Source organism: Globicephala melas, chromosome 5 (genome assembly GCF_963455315.2).
Source record: "Globicephala melas chromosome 5, mGloMel1.2, whole genome shotgun sequence".
Classification (NCBI taxonomy): Eukaryota; Metazoa; Chordata; class Mammalia; order Artiodactyla; family Delphinidae; genus Globicephala; species Globicephala melas.
The window spans coordinates 15958130-15971411 of NC_083318.1; the positions used below are offsets into that span (position 1 = coordinate 15958130).

The following is a 13282-nucleotide window of genomic DNA, read 5'->3' on the forward strand; positions in this document are numbered from 1 at the left end:
TCCGCCATCTTGCATGTCCCCCTACAGTTGAATTTTGAGATCATTCAAAAGTATATTATATTTTAACAAACAAAAACTGAGACTTTTAAAAACAAAATAGAACAAAAAAAAGAAACTGGTGAAATTTACACATTAACAAGAGAGAAAGATATAGAGAACTAACCAGTGGTCACCAGTGGGGAGAGAGGAGGGAGAGGGGAAAGACAGGGGGAAGGACATCAAGAGGCACAAACTGTTATGTATTAAATAAATAGGTGACAATGATAAACTGCATAGCACAGGGAATACAGCCAATATTCTACGATAACTTTAAATGGAATATAATTTATAAAAATATTGAATCACTATGTTGTACACCTGAAACTAATACAATATTGTAAATCAACTATACTCCAATTTAAAAAAATGTAAGAAAGAAAAACATTACAGATATAGCTGGAAAGGGAAAAAAAAACAAGAGAGAAGGAACAGATTTCCAATACACTAACTCTTTATGGTTTTTTCAGGACACTAATGATCCATCAGAGACCTCAGAGAGTTTATATGTAACTCTAAAATTCAAACAATTTGCTTTTTTCCTTTTTCCTATAATAGTACTTATGTTGTTAATCAAATACAAGATAACTCTTGCTATAAATTTATACATTTGTCATGTTTTCTTCTGCTATGCTTAATGTTTATTGTAGGAAACAAAATTGAACATAAAACTATGTATATGTTCTGGGGACTTCCCTGGTGGTTCAGTGCGTAAGACTCCAGGCTCTCAATGCAGGGGGCCTGAGTTCGATCCCTGGTCAGGGAACTAGATCCAACATGCATGCTGCAACTAAGAAGCTCACCTACCACAACTAAGAGTCCACATGCTGCAACTAAACATCTCCCAACGAAGATCCCGTGTGCTGCAACTAAGACCTGGCACAGCCAAAATAAACAAACAGAAAAAACTATGTATATGTTCTACTTGTCACAGGTTGTGAAAAGCAATTCAATTTTCTCATATTCACAATGTACTAGAGACCAAAGGAGGAGATGTAGAAGCTGGAAAAAAGGTTATGTGATGTCCTCTCATTCACATTAGCCCATTTCCTCCAGAGTCCTGTCTGTGGCTGTGCAGTATGCTAGAGTGGGGGCAATGGTCCAACACTGCCTCTGTTCTAGTTCTGAGGGAACAGAGGGGAAACTTACAAGGCAAATCTTGGCCCAGAGTGGCTGATAATAAGTAGCACTCCACCCCTGAGGTGACCCCATCAGAGAACAGCAGGCTCAAGTGAACCTAACGCACAAAGAATCCAAAAAGTGAAAGTGGTATTCCAACTGTCCACACCGCATAGGCTGTCACACTGAAGATGGCAAAACTGAAAAACATTGGGGGAGGACTGAACTTTCTCCTGGAAAAGAGGGAGTATCTGTTGCCTCCTTTGGTCCCACCATCTTTATCTTTGGCATGGGAGGCAACGGGTAGATTTTACCAGCCAGAAAGAGAACAAACATGAAGATACAGAGGACCCTTTAGTGTGTAAAAGAGGCCCCTGCTATCAGTCAGAATCCTTAGAAGGAAAGGCAGCAAAATTGTAAAGATACTGTTACCAGCGGTGACAATGCCATTCACCAGTTCAAGGCGCTTCTTGAAATGGTGTCTCCAAATGACCCATGAAGGCTGGCAGGCAAAGGAGCTGCCACAGGCAAACATGATTCTCTAGGTAAGGTACAGAGGCTCCGTGGAGTTTACAAAAGAACGGGGCACGAATCCAACAGCACCCACCATGGCTGTTTTCTGACAACCAAACATGTCCGTGAAGACGCTAATGGGCAGCACAAGGGCATCATGCCCATGGAGAGAGAACTTACCCACGCTGTCTTGAGAACCATCTTGTCATACTCCTTGGACCCGAAGGTCTTCAGCATGGACGTGAAGAGCACCCCGCAGGCGTTCTGGACGCCGAGCCACCCTCAGGGGCCTCATGAGGCTCAGGGAACTGGGCGCCCAGCAGCCCGCCAGCTCTACCTCCATGTTCTCGGCCGCCGGCGCCTCGGGGCCCTCCGAGGGTCCAGGGCCGGGCAGCGGGGCCACCTCCGTGGGCGCGGGGGCCCTGCAGGCTGCGCCTCGCTTGTCCCCCGCGCGGTGGCGGGCCCCTCCTGGGAGGGCACCATGGCCGACGTGGCCTCCTTGCGCCGGCACCAGGGGAGTGGGCGGGGCCGAGGTCCTGGCGCGCTCAGGGAGGAGCTTCCGTGTTGGGCCGCTGAGCTAGAGAGGCCGTCATGAGGGCGGGGGAGCTCCCTGTGGGCAGGAGGCACCCCCTCTGCTAGGACTCAGGCCGCCCAGTCCATAGCCCCAAACCAACTCTTTGTTTGTTTGTTTGTTTATTTATTTATCTTGCGGTACGCGGGCCTCTCACTGTTGTGGCCTCTCCCGTTTCGGAGCACAGGCTCCGGACGCGCAGGCTCAGCGGCCATGGCTCACGGGCCCAGCCGCTCCGCGGCATGTGGGATCTTCCCGGACCGGGGCACAAACCCGCGTCCCCTGCATCGGCAGGCGGACTCTCAACCACTGCGCCACCAGGGAAGCCCCTGTTTTTTTATTTTTATTAATACCTTGCAAAATACCTAGACTAAATATATATAGCTACCTGTTATTTTAATCAAAGTAACTTTTAGTTTTATGAGTATTGTTTATATTTCAAATATTTGTTCAAGCCATTCAACTGTTGAATGAAAAAAAAATGTACAACTTGAAAGTTGAGCATTATGTTTTATTTGGCGAATTTTCTGAGGTCTTAAGCCCAGAAGACAGCCTCCCATAAAGCTCTGAGGGACAGCTCCATAAAGGTAAGAGAGGAGCCAGGTTATACAGGAGTTTTGCAACAAATGCCAGGTAATCAGAACATAAAAGATTACTGTTAATAAAAGAACACCAGGTGTCTCAAGTTTTTTAAGTTAGCTCTTGCTTTTCTAAGTATAGGAAGATGCAAGAGTCTGGGCTCACTGAAATCATTCCTTTGATGCACACCTTGGCTATCTAAGGCCAGGATGTAGTTCTTCTCCATCCTGAGACCCCTCAGGGCGCACTGTTGGGGGTGGCTGCAGTGGCTGAGGGCTTGTTGGATGGCAGCCCTTTTGTCTCCATCCTGAGCTCATTCCGGGCTCACCATCAGGGCCTGGTAGTGGCTGATGGCTGGATGGCCACAGCATCGTTTGTTTGCAGTTACAGTAGGCAACATTTTTCATCCACACAACAAATATTTCTTAAGTTCCTAAAAAAAAAAAAAAAAAAAAAGGAGTATAAGATAAGGGACTTCCCTGGTGGTCCAGTAGTTAAGACTCCACGCTTCACTGCAGGGAGTGCAGTTTCACTCCCTGGTCGGGGAACTAGGATCCTGCATGCCACGTAGTGTGGCCAAAAAAAAAAAATTGAAGTCCCTACTACCAGCCAGATAAATTTTGGGGCTCTAGGAAATAGATTACTAAAAAAATAAAATCAAATAAAATATTTTTTGAGCTCACAGAAGTAGCCTCCACTCATCTTCAGCTGCCTAACCGAATCACCCCATGTGGATCCTTCGGAGAACAGCAGAATCAATCGTGAGTACCGGGAATGATTTAAAATTTTAACTCTCCTCCAAAATTGTTAGGCTACTTCCCTTGACTTTCTCTCTGTATAACAGCCGTTTTCCTCTCTGAAGCTAATGTAACATTCAAATGTGTTTCTCTTCCAAAAGCGTAGAAATAACTGAGTAAAGAAAAAATAATCCTAGCAGTACTTTTTGTTTTGCAGAATTTTTGTTTCTCTTCAGCTTTATGGCTTTCATTAATCCTCTTTGGCATACAAAATAAAGGTAGATGTATTGCTTTAATGACTATGCATTTGCCTTAAAGAACAATACAAATGCCTGTATTTCAAGGCATTAAGCACATTAAAGTCAATACAAAGGGGAACTAGTTCATTAACTGTTTTAACCTAATAGTTAATGAACTAGTTCCCCTTTGTATTGATTTTAATGTGTTTAATGCCATATTTATCACTGTATAGCTTTCAAACAAAAATACTGTAATGCATGCTGAAGGATCAAATAACTGACTTTACTTTCAGTATTTCCACTTTTCTAAATCATACAGAGAATAGCTGAACTGGACTTATACCTATTTTGGATTTCATTTACATTGGTGTATATAATAGTTCTAATTTTTGAACTTTGTACGCCAAATGACAGGTGATTGACACATACTATCTCATACTAGCACCTAACAGGGGTAAGAGCCCTGAAAAGCAGGTATTACCACTTACATTTTACACATTAGGAAACTGAAGCTTGAGAAATTTAATAATTGGTCTTTTGTCACACAGGTGCTTAGTTATAGAGCCAAAATTTCAATCTTATGTGCCTGACTCCAAAGTATGTCTTTTTCACTACCCCATAGTGAAAGTGGGATCTCTTTTTTAAGACATGTAATTATTGTTTTAAATTATCTGATTTAGAATTCATACAATTCAAATCAGTTCAACAAATACTTTTTGAATGTGTGGTTCAATAGACATATGCTGCTCAGATAAACCCAAAGAGGCCTCAGGTAGCCTACAGATTAGCAATGAGGCTATGACAAGCATGAAACAGCTATAATTCAAAGTAGAATGTGCTAAGTTGATGCAGTATCATGATGATTAAAAGAGGAAAGTTCCCTTTGGTTGAGAGAACCAAGAGAAGTATCTTGGAGCAGAAAAGGTTTGAGATGGCTTGAAAATAGACAGCATAGGCAGAGAAGATAATGGGAATGAAGAGTAAAGAAAATGGTGTGAATGAATGCATAAAGACAGGAAACTATGAGGTATATTTTCAGAATAGCAAGAAGTTGTTCACTTAGATTTTGTAATAAAATCTGGCCAGAAATCAAATAGAAAAGCCAGCACTTGCCTTTGAATATTTACCTAGAGACCAACTTCAAAAACCTGTGTGTACTTCAAATATTCCTCTCCTAATAAGCTAAAAGAAGAGAGTAGACACAAAGTAGCTTTCTCATGATTTGAGGGTTACTTAATGTAGGAAGAAGAGGCAATGAACATGAATTATATGAATATCTTTTGTTTCTCATACCAGACTTCTTTCAGTAAGGAAAAGTAGGAGACTCAGTTAGTTCAAAGAAGATTTTTATAATAATAATTTTCTGTTAATTTACTGCTGTAGATAACAATGTTTGTGAGAAAATAACTCCAGCGTCAGAGTTACTAAAAATTTCAAAGGCATCTAATTTCTTTGATTTTGAAAGCTGATAACATCCTGTGGTGCCGGATTTGCATACTGATTACAACTGTAGCTACAGCTGAAACAATGGTCTCCAAGCAAAGGAGATTCTTTCTAAGTTGTTATGATGAGTATGGCTTGGGGGCTTCTAGGGAATTGCAAAGTAATCTGTTACATGTAGGTAATTATATTATATGCTTATAGGTCTTAAGTCAGCCACACTCTATAAGTGATTCTTTTAGTCAGTATTCTCCAGAAAAACAAAACAGAGAGAGAGAGATTGATTGATTTATTATAAGGAATTGGCTCACATAATTATGGAAGCTGAGAAGTCCCAAGATCTTTCATTTGTATTGGAGGCCTAGGAAAGATGGAGGTGTAAATTCCAGTCTGAGTTCAAGTGCTTGAGAACCAGAAACACAAACAGTATAAGTCCCAGTCTAAGGGCAGAAGAAGACCAGTATCCAGCTCAAGCAGTCCTCTCCCTTTTTGTTCCATTCGGACCGTCAACTGGTTCAATGATGTCTGTTCACATTGGGGAGGGCCATCTTCTTTGCTCAGCCCGCCAATTCAAATGCTAATCTCTTCTGGAAACATCATCACAGGTATGCACAAATATATGTTCAAACAGATATCTGGGCATCCCATGATTCAGTCAAGATGACATATGAAATTAATTATCACCGTGATGTGATTCCCTCAATAGAGTTTCATGAAGATTTCTATTAAGGCCAGTTTTTATGGCTTTTACTTAAGCACCAGGTTAAGAAAAGGGGTAAGGGTAATCTTTTTCCCTTTTAGAATGTGATGATATGTCAGTGCTCTCTTGGAGAGAGGAGGAGATAGCCACCAGCAAAGGTGGGGAGGTGAAAGGAAATTGACACCTTAGAAAAGGCATCAGGATATAAGGACTTGTGATAGCCCTCAAAAGTTTTTGGGGAAAAAAATACAAGATTTGAAGGTAAAATAGAGCAGTTATATGGTAATTTCTTGAGAATAGCAGGAGCTCCACCCTCACCTAACTGGTCCAGTAGCAAGTGCACTTGCTACTTGTGGAATGACTGCAAATGTCTCTCCTTTTCACCAAGAGCTACCACCATAAAGTTAGAAACGAAAGGCAAGTTTTCAATGTGACCAGCTATTGGGGCATACAAAGCCTAGGAGATATGCCTGCTAGATCTCTCACCAGCACTATTGAGCCTTTCCAGGGAGATAATTCTATACAATATGCCATATAAAATAGTATATCAAAAAAAGAAGAAAAGAAACCTATTGGGCAGAGTTAGAATTCTCTTGCAGGTGGAGAGAGGGGAAAGCTGAGATCATATATACATTTGTAATTGTTTTCTTGTCTTATACATGCATTTTTAAAAAATGAATGTTTTCCTACATCAATAAATAGTCTTCTATGTAATAGAAATAAGTAAATAAAAGAGAGGGTCCATAGCTTTCCTCTGATATTTAAATGGGGTTTGGGATCATCCCAGATACTTAGAATTACCGCTGTAGAATATGAGAAATATTAAGAGCAAGAAAGAAAGCAATGAAAAAACATGGTGAAATTTGGTTCTTTCTTTAATCAGTAGTATTATAAATAATAAATTCCGATGTTTAGTCTAAATTTTATTTTTGTTTTTGTTTATATGTGTAATACCTAATGGCATGTTATAATTTCATTACATAAAGTCCCCCCAAAATAGTAAATCAGACTAGAAAAATTCTTAGGTATGCCAGAAGTGGGCAAAGGGAAATGTGGTTGGCCCAGAAAATGTCTCATGCCTGCCCAGTTGACAATACCTGACCCATCTAGTATAGGGAAAAGGTTACATGAGAAGCCTCTTAAAAATAGGTTGTTGGGGAATATATTTCAAGATATACAGAAGGATGTCAGAGTAACACCAGAACCTTACTTAGACATGGAATTATCTAGAAGGCAATGGAAAAAATAGAGAAGAATTCCAGTAGAATCTCCAGGATGCATTTAATCATGATATCTGATTCTGAGGCAATTTTTCTGACTTACCTGGTAAGGTGGAAAAAAACAGCAAATAAAGATTAATTAAAGAAGTGAGAAATAATTGAAATCAAAGGATTTCTTATTGATTTGCAAAACTTTGTAATAACAGCATTGTCTTTTACTCATACTAAAGAAGAAAAAGAAACCTCAGGTTTGGAAGGAAAATAAGGGATTATAACTGGGTGCCACAGAGCTCCCAGTATGCAATCTAAAGAAAGAGGAAATTACTAACCGATAAAATAACTGTGTTCTTTTTGAAGATTCAATTTTACACGACATCAGTTTAGTCTAGACTTAGGTTAGAAACTGCTGACTATTCCCAGGCTTCCTTAAATATGGCCTATTGGGACTGTGCTCCTGGAAAAAATCTATCAGAATTCTCTGTGGTTTCTAGAAGCATGGTCTTTCTGAGTATACACACAATGGAATCTGTTGTTGGCTCTAGTTATTTCTGCCTTTTAACAAACTAGGGATTTGTATATTAATCAAAGTACAGCGGTCAACATAATGGTCAAATAATTAAAGTTTATGTATGTGCAAGGGTGAAGATTAAGTAAACCCAGTCCAATTCCCTCTGAAAGTTTTTTTCCTGGATTAACTTCATAGATTCAGGAGATATTAGTAGGGAGCATGGTAGGACCACCAGCTCTGCCATATATTAAACTGGTGTTATTTACTCTTATGGATGTGACGCAGCCCTAACCAAGTCAAATAAATGATTAAATTTCCTGTTGTTTCTGGTAACTTTGAGTTTGGTTTCAGAGAATTATGTAATTTTAAAAGTGATAGAAATTTTCATGTGTGCTTTCAGATAGTAATGTTCACTTTAATTAACAATCGATATTCCTTGTGATCAAATAGTTATCAGGACCCTTTTCATAGTTGAGGAATTCCCCACCTTATGACTTTTGGTGGGAAGTAGAAATTGCCTGTTATTATTAAAAAGTTGAGAATGTTAGACACTCATTTTCACAGCCTCCCTTGCAGCCAGAAAATAGACATGATATCTATGGCTTGCCAATCAAATGTACTCACTACGTACTTGACTCAGGATCTAGTGGCACAAGAAGCACCAAATAGTGGCACGTTTTCCTCTTGCATAGCACTGGGGAGGTTTTGGGTAAATCCGATTTTGTCCTTTGTACAGAAGTGGCAATTATATCAGCAGCATTAGTAGTTACAGTTCAATTTAAATTTTTAGGGCGGAAGAAGGGGACAGAAGCAAGAGCAGGTAAACTAGTGTCTAGTGGCAATTTCTGGAGCTCTGTCACTAGATCAGTGCTCTACCTGCTCAGTTTTGGGGAATTGTTCCTGAGTGCTTAATTGAAATATTTCTTCTCTAGTTCCTCCAAAGATTTTGTGAACTACGGTGCATCTATTTTATAAATTCCTTATCTAATTCAGTCAGCCAGAGTTGGTTTATCTTACTAGGATCTAACAATCATGACTGACAAAATATCTAGTTAATATTAGTATTCTTTAAACTGTGATATATTACAAGGTGTTAGATTATGTTTCCCAAAAGCAGACGCATAGATAAAAATTTGAATACAAGTGTTATATTTGTGAAGTGATTCCCAAATACCAGTTTGGGAATGGAGAAGTAAAGGGAAGGGGGAAAAAGCTAATAAATATTATATTATTGAGCAGATTATTGTTTTCAACAACTCTGGGAGAAAATGTAGAACACACCTTAGAGCTATCTCTCTTCACCTAAGGGAGAGATGATGACTGGTAATATAGCCAATTAGCCTCTTCTTATCACTGCCATCTGAGGCAGGGACCTTGCAGAGTTGTGTGTAACAGAGACAGCTGGATACCAAGAAGGACAGCACACCTACATAGCAGCCCTCTCCAGACAATCTGACCTTATTTAATCAGTATACCCAGATATTGACACCTAATCAACATAGCCACTTATCTCTTTTTTCCTTCTCTGAACTTCATCCCCAGGAAACTGTCTGGACTCTCTGCTAAGACTGTGTATCAGCATCTTATTTCTGCTGTAACAAGTCATCATACATTTAGTAGCTTAAAACAACACAAATTTATCCTTTTACAGTTTTGGAGGTCAGAAGTCCAAAATCAGTGTCACCGCACAGTTTTAAGGTGTACTGGCTCCCATGAAGGATCTGAGGGGAGAATCTATTTCCTTTATCTTTTCAGCTTCTAGTGGCCTCCTATGATGGTCAATTTCATGTGTCAACTTGACTGGCCTACGAGATAGTGGGATAGCTGGTAAAACATTATTTCTGAGTGTGTCTGTGAAGGTGTTTCCAGAAGCGATTATCATTTGAATGAATAGATTGAGTAAGAAGACAGGGCCTGAATAGAACAAAAAGTAGAAGAAGGGCAAATTCGCTCTCTTTGCTTAAGCTGGGACATCCATCTTTTCCTGCCCTCAGACATCAATGCTCCAGGGTCTCAAGCCTTAGGGCTTGAACTGAGACTTTCACCATCGACTCCCCTGGTTCTCAGGCCTTTGGGCTTGGACTGGAACTACATCACTGGCTTTCCTGGGTCTCTATCTGGGCCACCACAGATGGCAGACTGTGGAACTTCTCGGACTCTAAAATTGCATAAGCCAATCTCTCACAATACAGACATAGCTCATTTTACTGCACTTTGCTTTGTTGCACTTTGTAAATATTGCATTTTTTTACAGAATAAAAGTTTGTGGTAACCCTGCCTTGTCAAATGATGGTTAGCATTTTTTAGCAATAAAGTATTTTTAATTAAGGTATATACATGTTTTAGACATAATGCTATTGCACACTTAGTAGACTAAGTTATAGTGTAAACATAACTTTTATACGTACTGGAAAACCAACACATGTGTGACTCGATTTATTGCAGTATGCACTTTACTGCAGTTGTTGGAACTGAACTCACAGTGTCTCCGACATGTACCTATAAATCTCTTTCTATATATCTATATCTCTATATAATTGGTTCTGCTTCTCTGGAGAACACTGGCTAATATATCTCCCCTATTCCTTGACTTGTGGCCCTTTCCTCCATCTACAAAATTGCAGCACTCCTGTCTCTGTTCCCCCCATCATATCACCTTTTCCTTTGATTCAGGCTCTAACTATGCCTCTCTTATAGGGATCCTTGCTATTGCACTGGGCCCACTCAAATAATCCAGGATAATCTCATCTCAAAATCATTAACTTGATCACATCTGCAAAGTTCCTTTTGCCATAAAAGGTAACCTTCACAGACTGTGGGGATTAAGAGATGAGCATCTCAGAGTCAATTATTTGGTCTACCACAAATAATGGATTTCCTGCTTGGCAATAAAACCTTTTCACTCAGCAGTCTTTCTTTGGTTTTGAAATGCATTTGTTTTGCAACAGTAGAAAAGCTGGGCAATTTATTTCTCAGCTCACATGTTTTTATTGACTGGAAGCTGCTTTAAGGGTATCAGCTCCTTAGCACTTTCTGACTCCTTTCCTATCCCCCACCCACTAGCCAATAGAAAGTCCTGAGGTGGAGAGTTGCAGGTGTTTTTAATAAGATGCTAGTGTCATACGCTGGAAGAGCGAGTGCTGAGGGGACATGAACATGGCATCAACAATGTTCCATACATATAGAAAGCAACCAAACTACATGAGAATTAGCCAAACTAATTAACTAAATACTATGTAAACAAGTTCAGTTCTAGGTAATGGGCATGTGATGACACACACTTTCCCGTGAGGCCATGTTTAAAAGCTGACTCTATGAGTTGCCTGTGTATCTGTAGTTTGAGTGTCTCCACTGATGATAAGACACAAAAGAGGGAATGCAAAATACACTTCATGGCAGACCTCTGAGAGTTACCTGATAAGAAGGGGAGGCAATTCTTCATGAATTTTATGCCAACCCTTTCATGTTCATGGGAGATGTTATTATTAGTACATGGCATGAAAGAAGAAACTAGGAGATCTTGTCACAGCAGTAACTTCAAAGAGAGGTTTAAACAGCCTTCTGTTAATTTTTCTGGAGAGTTAATTTTAGTCTCCTGGTCCCTTTTGGAAATTGAGCACCAAAAACAAGCATGACAATTAGTCATATTTTGGACATCAGTTTCTATGGTATTTCTACAAAACTTGAGTTGCATGTACTTTATTCAAGTTTAGGAACAGCAGGATATATAGCTGGAAATGAAAATAAGATATTATAGTGTAGGATTCTGTCATCAAATCCCATATCAACACGTTAGACAAAACTTATGTATTGTCAAAATTCCACTTGGAAATCCTTTGTTTTATCTATAGATACAGAATTCAGAAATTGAAACGTTCAAAAGTTTTCCATGTTGAAAAATATAAACAGGCTTCTGGATATCTTTGTCCTATAAGGATGATTTTGCCAGTTTTTTCCAGTTTCCTCCTGGTCTTCAATTAACTATTCCATAGTAATTAAGGCTGCAGATGGAATCATTTCTTACACTTGATCCCATGAATAAAGCGGTTTGCTTCTTTGTCAGAGATCACAAAATTATCCTCTTTTTGTTTTGATAGACTGAGCCATAATATATTGTGAATCACAGGTTGAACTGTTTCATACTAAGAGAGCATAGAGTGATGACTGAGGAAAGGGCAGATTTAGATCTTATCTCTCATGCTTACTCTGAGGAACCTACAAGAACTTCCATACTATTTACGCTGTTGATTTTCTCTCACACAATCTTCTAGCTAAGCATCTATACGTGAATTTCAGTTAATCAAAAGGTTTATAATAGTGAACTTGAAATGTTAATCATGAAGCCCAACCTGGGATATGTCCAGGTTTTATTCAATTCCTGAAACATACTTAATTTGGAAAACTTTCTTTAAATATAATACAAAATTACACATAAGAAATTGGGTACAGAGCCTTGAAGGGATACCTTGGAAGTGAAGGGACCTGATGCACAATTTTCAGTAGCTTCAGGGTAAACTTGCTTCTGGGACCAAAAATTTAATCGTTTAACTTTTGAGAAGCACAAATAGCTTTTAAGCAGGAAAATACCTGGATTTAAAAAATAATCTGGGGCTTCCCTGATGGCACAGTGGTTGAGAGTCCGCCTGCCGATGCAGGGGACACGGGTTCGTGCCCCCGTCCGGGAAGATCCCACATGCCGCGGAGCGGCTAGGCCTGTGAGCCATGGCCGCTGAGCCTGCGCGTCCGGAGCCTGTGCTCCACAACGGGAGAGGCCACAACAGTGAGAGGCCCGCGTACCGCAAAAAAAAAAAAAAAAAAAAAAAATCTGGAAGTATTATGTCATACCAATTAGAGCAAAGAGAGGCTGAATGTAGGGAAACCTATTAGAATTCTACTGTAACAAATCAAGGCACAAAAATGTTTTAGTCCTAAGTAGGGGATTGAATTGTAATTGGAACTGAAAAGGTCTTTGCAGGGTTTGAAGACAGGTTAGCAGAAGTAAGTAAAGGAAAAGTGAGGATTAAGGATGAGTCTGAGGATCTGGTGTCTACAAGGATAGTGAATGGGAGAATACTGGTGCCAAGTGGAAGACAAGACAAAGCCAAGAAGAGGGTCAAGTTTATAATTCTGATTTTTGACATTTTAAGATTTAGCTGTAGGCCAAAGGAAATCCAGATGAAAATATAAACCAAGGGGCTTCCCTGGTCGCGCAGTGGTTGGGAGTCCGCCTGCTGATGCAGGGGACACGGGTTCATGCCCCAGTCTGGGAAGATCCCACATGCCGCGGAGCGGCTGGGCCCGTGAGCCATGGCCGCTGAACCTGCGCATCCAGTGCTCCGCAACGGGAGAGGCCACAGCAGTGAGAGGCCCACATACCGCAAAAAAAAAAAGAAAAAAAAAAATATATATATAAACCAGGAAGTAAATAAAAATGCAAGTGTAGCATTTGGTAGACAGTTTAGGACTAGAAAAATAGAGACACCCTACATATCTCATAACTGATATATAAAAAAAAAAACCCATGGCGCTTGAAATGAAGAAATAAAGCAAATGCACAATAAATACATATAGATTTCTGCTTCTTGTTTTTACAGGGTTATTTTTCTTTCATTAGCACATC

General features: G+C 39.9%; 1 pseudogene; it reads right to left on the reverse strand.

Annotated features, from left to right (window-relative positions):
* Positions 1–1247: 1247 nt before the first annotated feature.
* LOC115857089 (monocarboxylate transporter 10 pseudogene) lies at positions 1248–2151 on the reverse strand (annotated as a pseudogene).
* Positions 2152–13282: the final 11131 nt, after the last annotated feature.